At 32.9% G+C, this 8,379-nt stretch overlaps 1 pseudogene; it reads left to right on the top strand.

Moving 5' to 3' along the window:
- The first annotated feature begins 674 nt into the window (after positions 1-674).
- On the top strand, positions 675-1,609 carry LOC114085401 (heterogeneous nuclear ribonucleoprotein H-like; annotated as a pseudogene).
- The last annotated feature ends 6,770 nt before the right edge of the window (positions 1,610-8,379 follow it).

Raw genomic sequence — 8,379 nt, 5'->3', positions numbered from 1 at the left:
ATGTGATTTAAAAAAATAGGTGGAAAGGTAAATGACTATATTATCCATTATTGTAGTATAAAATAAATTGCCATAATTGTAATAAAAAGCTTTAAAGTTTCTAATGCACATTGTGGAATAATCTTCTAGAGGATTGTCCTAATATACATGCCTACAGGCTACACAGTTAACATCTTGTTTTCTTACAGTGCTTAATATTGTTTTACATTTTCATTTATAATATTTTAGAAATTGGTAAACTTTGAAAGTTTGTTTTTTAATTTTTATTTTCATAATTTTTATTTACTAGTATGGATAATCTTTTAAGTTTTTATTTAATTTTGCTATTGCTTATCAAAAAAGTGCTAGTATATTGTATAACAATTTAATGATGCTTTTAACGTGTTAGTTATTCATTCTGCACTTATTTGAAAGGCTACTTTCCTTTACAGTATGCTAAGGCTGAATATATGCTTTGAAATTTCTATTTCTTATTTTAGATGAAGAAACCTACCTCTGGAAAAGGAGAGGATTGACATATAGCTGTCTTTTTTATTCTGTGATTGGTAATACATGGTGGTTCTTAGTTCTTACCAATTTGTTTGGTTAATTCTGATAATCAATGAGACTCTGGCATACCAACTAGTCATGTAAAATCCTACTGGTCGATGTTACACCATAATCCTCAAAGAGATATGATGTTGAGCACCAAAGGTAGAGGAGGATTCATGGTGAAGGCCCAGGGTTTGCCTTGGTCTTGCTCTGTCAATAAAGTGTAACTGTCATCTACACCAGAGAAGACAGACCAAGTGGGAAGACTTTTGATGAACTTGTATCAGAAGATCAAGTCAATTGGCCCTAGAAAAAGACAGAAATTATGAGTCTCTGATTAACTGAAGTATTAAAGTCAAACAATATTGAAATGGATTGGGTGTCAAACAAAGTAATCCAAACAGCACAGGCTTAGAGGAGTCTTCTTTAGATGAAACAAGGAAGAAATTGTTCAGTTATTCTGAGGGTTGGAAATTGTGCCAAATGGGATAACATTTCCAGAGGACTTCTATGAGAAGAGTATGCAGGAGCCCTTTGTGCAATTAGCATCACAGGAAATAGCTGAAAAAGCTCCAAAGAGATACAAGGAAAGAATACAGCATGGTATACCGAAATATTTAAGAGCAGCTGAGCTGACCCTGGAAATAATCACGACCAACCACCAAAGCTTATGGTCATGCCTAAGGTCTTGTGCCAGGTCATTATGGCAGAGGGGAGCTGGCTTTGAGAGGATGGGGTGCGATGCTCATAGTAGAGGTTAAGATGATTATAATGTCTATTAAAGACGGCTATGGATTTGGGTTAGATAGATTTGAAAGAGAGATCAATTAGTATTTTCCAGGAATGTCTGTTCACAGATAAAGGGATGGTGGCTCTACCTTCTAGAATACAACAGAGCATTGTGTACACATGTGGAGCGGGGGAGGTTACCTTACAGAACTACTGAGAATGACATTTATAATTTGTTTTCCATGTTCCAACCTGTCCGAGTACACATGGAGGTTGATCTGATTGCAGACTAACTGGGGAAGCAGATGTTAAGTTTGCTGTTCATGAAGATGTGTGGCAACTATGTTAAAGAAAAAAAAATGTCATTTTAAAACTTTTTCAATCCAAGCGTATGGCTTGTTGAAATTGGGATTTTTTTGGAAAGATGTAACATGTAATATATTTTAACAGTCATCAAGAATGTAACAGCAAAGCTGGGTAAACCATATAACCACTGTTCAGCTTTTCTCAAGTTAGTTACATTGTAGGATGTACTTAAACAGTAAGCATATTTAGGTTAAAGCAGTTGAATTATGCTAAATTTGCTCTTATACCACATTACGTTGAACACTGTTAGATTCATATTGAAACACATTTTTTTTATTGTAAATCAATATAGGAGCTGTGTCTAAAATTAAAAGGGAGACATTTGACAAGTTTATTATTTCTAATTTTATTTACCAACTGGTAAGAAGCATTATTTTTTTTTTAAGTTAACGAAAATTTGAGCTGCAATAACCAAAACTTTAGGATTTTGTTCTTGGTGTTTCCATGAAATTCTGAGATTGTGACTTAAATCTTCACTTCATTGTGATTTCCTTTTAGATATATTGTGCTAAGTAAAACTTGTCAAATGCATTTTCCTTTAATAATAATAGAAAGAACCACACTAGTTACAGTAACTAAATAATCTACCTGCAAAATAGTAGACAGAGCTATTTTATCCCATTTTCAAAATATTATTTGCTGCTTTATTAATATCACTAGAAATATTTAAGAAATGTTATATAGTTAAAAATATTATTATAAAATTATTTGGAATTGCTTTGGATTTGAAAAAAAATATTTGGAAATAACTAAAATTATTGGCATTTTATTTATGTTGAAGAATACTGCATATATATTAGACAATGGTGCCAAAAACATGCATTGGAGAAAAGAAAGCCTCTTCAACAAATGGTGCTGGGAAAACTGGAAATCCATATGCAAAAAAAAAAAAAATGAATTTCAACCCCTATCTCTCACTATGCACAAAACTCAATTCAAAATGGATAAAGGATATAGAAATAAAACCAGAGACCCTGTATCTATTTGAAGAAAAAATAGGCCTTAATCTCCATCATGTGGGATTTGGCCCCAACTTCCTTAATAAGCCTCCTTTGGCTAAAGAATTAAAATCAAGAATCAATAAATGAGATGGACTCAAACTAAAAAGTTTCTTCTCAGCGAAAGGAACAATCTGTGAGGTGAATAGAGAGCCTACATCATGGGAGCAAATCTTTATCCCTCACACATCAGATTGAGCACTAATTTCTAGGGTATATAAAGAACTCAAACAAGCTAAGCATCAAAAAAAAAAAAATATAATCACAAAGTGGGCCAAAGACCTGAACAGACACTTCTCAGAAGATGATATACAATCTATCTATCTATTTATCTATCTATATATATATGAAAAACTGTTCATCATCGCTAGCAATTAGAGAAATGCAAATCAACACCACTCTAATATTTCATCTCACTCCAGTCAGAATGGCAGCTATTATGCATACAAACAACAATAAGTGCTGGTGAGGATGTGGAGAAAAAGGTACACCCATGAACTGCTGGTGGGACTGAACACTGATGCAGCCAATATGGAAAGCAGTTGGAGATTTCTTGGAAATTTGGGAATGGAACCACCATTTGACCCAGCTGTCCCACTCCTTGGTCTATAACCCAAGGACTTAAAAACAGCACACTATCGGGATACAGCCACATCAATGTTTAGAGCAGCACAATTCACAATAGCTAAACTGTGGAAGCAATCTAGATGTCCTTCAATAGATGAATGAATTAAAAAAATGGTGTATATACACAATGGAATATTACTCAGCATTAAAAGAGAATAAAATCATGGCATTTGCAGGTAAATGGATGGAGTTAGATAAGATAATGCTAACCAAATGCCAAATGTTTTCTTTGATATAAGGAGGCTGATTCATAGTGGGATAGGGAGGGTGGGTATTGGAGGAATAGAGGAACTCTAGATAAGGCAAAGGGGTGGGAGGAAAAGGAGGGGGCATGAGGTTATAAATGATGGTGAAATGTGATGATTATTATTTTCAAAAGTAAATGTATGAAGACACATATTGGGGTGAATATACTGTGTATACAACCAGAGATATGAAAAAAAGTGCTCTATATGTATAATAGGAACTGTAATGTATTCTGCTGTCTTATATAAAAAATTTTAAAAATATTCTTGCTTTATTAATACTACTAGAATTTTTAAAGAATTGTTATATAGTTCAAAATATTATGATAACATTATTTGGAATTGCTTTGGATTTGCAGAAATATTTAGAATAAGTGGAATTATTGATATTATTTTTCTGTTGAAGAGTATTGCAAATTTCTCTAATCAAGCTCTATTTGGAGTATTAAAGTTATGTATTATTCTTTATGTAGGAAGTTCTTAGTTTTGACAAGTTTTTATTGCTATAGGATTTACTTTTATTGGTATTATTGACATTGTGTTTTCAAAATCATTCTCTTTATCTTAAAACAATGTCAATGTTTTAGTTGTTTTCTAATAAATTATTGATAAGCTACCATTGTTTTCATCTCTCACTACTAGTTTTCATTATTCTAGTTCAGAATTTATGTTATTTTCAAATTATTCTGTTTTCAAATATTACATATGATTCTATGTAATATTTGTTTCCATTTACTATAGGCAAATATAATCCATATATAGTTAAAAATTCATTAATTCATATGCCAAACTCTCATTCTAAATGACTACGACATTAAAATACAGCAAGATGCTATTATGGTCTATAGATTTCTTTTTTATATATGTATGGTTAGGTAAAGAATTTTGTTAAAGTCATAAATAGCTTATGTAAAGATATTTTGAAGTACTTTTTTAGATTATTTTATTTACTTGAAAATGAGGAATTAAAAGCATATTTATCATGTCTGTCTTAAAATGTTTCAATAATATTTGGTACATATTTATCAGTGAATTGTATTTTTAAGTTTCAGGCTTTTGACATTTTGCATTTAAAAAGTTTTGTTCTTCTTTTTAGAACCACTGTCATTATTATCTTATTGAAGTTTCCTAAAAATGACTTGATGTTTGAAAAACAGCAGGTTTCCAAGCTTGTTGTCCATCATATTATGTAATATTTATATATCAAATATGTCTTTCATTTCTATAATTATAACAACAATCATTTTGAAGTTATCCTTATAATTATTAAGTCATTAAAGCAACTTGGCTTTTGTGTAGATTAGAATTTGATAGATTTAATAATTAATAACCCCTTTCTAAAGGGAAATTTTAAAAAACTGAGATTTTCTCAGATAAGTTCTTTGAATTATCATTAAAAAATCCAATTAGAATAAGGTCTCTACAAATGAAATGATTTAGCAACATCAAAGTTTTAGTATGAAATAGTATATTACTAATTGAAAGTGAATTGGAGCATATATTCCAATTACTATCTTTCATACTGTAGAGGAAATACTGGTGTGTTATAAAGTATAACATTAAAAATTCATTAAGTCAAGCTTAAAAATCTATTAAAAGATAAACATGAATTCATTTTTCATAGCCTTAACAACAATCACAAAATTTTTATATCATTAATCTTGTTTGGATTTCTAAAGCAAGAAATTTTAATAAACTTAGATATTTCTAGCATATGAAACTTTAAATTTAATATAAGAAGATATATAAGGTATTTGTCATACACAAGCACTTAATTTTGTTTTATTCGTATAATAGAAATATTTTCACTGTTCTAATTGTAATTCAAAATTAGAAATACATGGTCATTGTATAAAATAATTTGTTCCATTACAAAATATATAAAAAGAACAAACTCACTCATAACACACTGAAACCTAATAAAATAACTATTGTTTTGTGTTGGTGTGCATCTTAACTTTTTTATGTTATTTACAATATGTGGTTTTCTGTGGATATTTATGGTTATTTACAAAACAAGTTCAGTATACCAGCTATACATCCTAAAGTATACTCTATTACACAAACCACTTTCGTAACTATCCAAAATATTTATTTTATTATTGGATATTTATATGTATGTATATATGTGTGTGTGTATAACAATAACAATAGCAATAACAATAAGATGACAAACTTCTGCTGTTCTCCAAGCAATAAGAATAGCAACAATAACAACATACTTTCATATATCCGCTAAATTTTTTCCACAGTAAAAATTAAAGTGAAATTATTATGTATGTTAATTTCCTAGAGTCACTGTCACGAAATACACAAATTAGGTTCCTCAAAGAACACAAATTTGTTTTCTTACTGTTGTGGAGACTGAAATTCAGTAGTTAAGATACGAGCTGGGCCCTCTATCTGTGAAGACCAGGAAAGGATGTTTCCTGGCCTATTCTAGCTTGTGGTCCAGGGCATTTCTTTGACCGGGATATCAACCCTACATTCTCAGGAGGAAAATGATGAGATGAAATCATATCCGTGGAGTGATTATGGCCCCCCATAGGACAGTATTGGTGCTGTCACTTGATCACTACCACAGATCCTTTGGTCAAGAAGATCTGGCCTCCTAAGATAATGAAAGGTCTTGAGCCATGAAGGTGATCAGGCGAAGATGCTCCCTGAAAGCAGAGGCTGTCTCTTGGTCTGATGGCTCCCGTAGGGGCCTGAGAACCGCAGTGCTCAGATTTGTCTTTCTCCAGGGATGCGTCCAGTCCCTTCAATGTCAAGGATGGTTCAGCACATGGAGGGTGCACAGGATTCAGCAATCGGCTTCTCCCAGCCTGACATTCAACAGTCTCCAAGAAGATGAAAGACAGAGGGGGCAAGAGGCACAATCTACAGTAGAGAAGGACCCATGATGAGCTGCAGAACACAACCAACCTTGTTTCTTTGTGTAGAATAAAACTATTTTGTCAAAGTCACTCTTTTGGGAGCTGTGGGCAGGGAAATAAAAAAAGAAGAAGAGAGAATAGATATTAGGCACAGAGTGAAAGGTTCTGGGGCCCCAGGACCCAGCCCACTATTCTGTTCTTTCATCCCTTGCTAAAGAAAGGCCCTAGAGAAGAGACCACCACCAGCAGCAGTTTCCTTCACCAATAAATATAAATTTTCATGACAGAAGAAAAGGGGACTGGGAGAAGGAATAGGATGGAGACAGAGGGGAGAGACATGGTTCCAGACCCACAGCAACTATCTCAACTGCCTCCTCCTTTTTAATCAAGATTCTGCCATGCCTGGCCCTCCAGCCTGTAGGGCTGCTCTGGAGACTGATTGAGAGGAGGCACCTGGCAGAGACAAGGGGCTGAGGGAGGGAGCGAGGGAAGAAGCCAGGGATGGAAGAAAGGAAGTGTTTCTCCCCAGAGCCTGCAGCTGGAGGGCTGAGGCCAAATAAGGACAGAGGGAAAAGGAGGGGTGGGTGGGGGGGACGAGGCACATGTCAACTACCTGGAACAGCGCCAGGAGGAGCAGGACTAAGAGAAAAGTCATCCCTGCTTTGTTTGGTAGAGACTCTTGCAGTAGCAGAATTCCAGTCCCCGCCTCCCTCTTACTCCACATTTTGTGTCTGTCTTCTCATAAGGACAGCAGTCTACTCTACTCCAGTGTGACTTCATCTTCACCAATGACAGCTGCAAAGACCCTATTTTCAAATCAGGGCACATTCTACCACACAGTGGGTTAATGTTCCAATGTCCCTGTTTCAAAAAGGGGACTCAATTCAACTCATCATGCTATGTGAAAAGATATGGACTTAAAAAAAAATCAGTCCCACACATTCAGAAGTTTGTTTTTAGATAGATAACATCTAATATCACAAATTCTGAGTGCCCTCCCAAGCTGTTCCTGTTAGGGTCCTTTCTCATCACACAATCTGAAATTTCTCATTTATAGCCTCATTTTTAGTCTTTCTTTGAAAACTTGCAAGAAGGAATAAGTTTTACTTACTTTTTTACTGGATAATATGACTTTTCTGAAGACTTTTCTGATCATTCGCAAGAGCCTACACATTTTTTATATTTGAGTTGTTTCTATATCAGTAATAATTAGTCACAATGCAAATGTTTTTATATTTCCTCTTTTAACTTCAGTTCACTTTTGTGCTTATTTTTACTTTAAATCCTTTGACTTTTTTAAAAAAATTATGTTCATCTATCTGTATTTTCATTGATATCATATATACTTTGTGTCATGCAATATCTATCCATCTGCACCAAAGTTAATGAAAAATTTCCTAGACTTTAACTAAACATGATCATGTCATTTTAATATTGACTTGAAACTCTTTTAAATATGATTCTTGACACAAAAATACATAACACTTAACTAGTATTTGGGAATATTTATACTCATCTTAAATTTTATTAAATTATTATTACATATATTACATATGTATATATACCCTAGATAATACATTGTTAATTATTTAAGAGTCCAGTTGATACATTGTAAAAAATGCAAGTTGTAGATGATGTATAGATTGATATGTGTGAAACTAAACTATATGTAGACATTATTTTTGAATTTTGCTCCCTTAAGCACGTGACACAATAGTTGCATATTTTTATTTCAATAATGATGGGTACATATTGGGAATGCAAAATTATTTAGTTAATTATTAGTTTTCAAGCTTACTATTAACAGTACTTTATTTTTTTAAGTTTCCTTTTTCTAATAACCTGAAGAATATTTTTATGTATAATCCCATTTTTTAATTACTGTGTTATTTTCATCATTTCTTATTCCCATTTTGCAGATGAATAAATATTTGCTCAAGATATTACACTAACTTGATCAGTGTCATAGGGACAGAACAACTGGAAAATCTATATCACACCCAAAAT

This window comes from Marmota flaviventris, chromosome 7 (genome assembly GCF_047511675.1).
Source record: "Marmota flaviventris isolate mMarFla1 chromosome 7, mMarFla1.hap1, whole genome shotgun sequence".
Classification (NCBI taxonomy): domain Eukaryota; kingdom Metazoa; phylum Chordata; class Mammalia; order Rodentia; family Sciuridae; genus Marmota; species Marmota flaviventris.
Note: the sequence above shows the minus strand (reverse complement) of the source record. Positions and strands in the feature narration are given on the sequence as shown.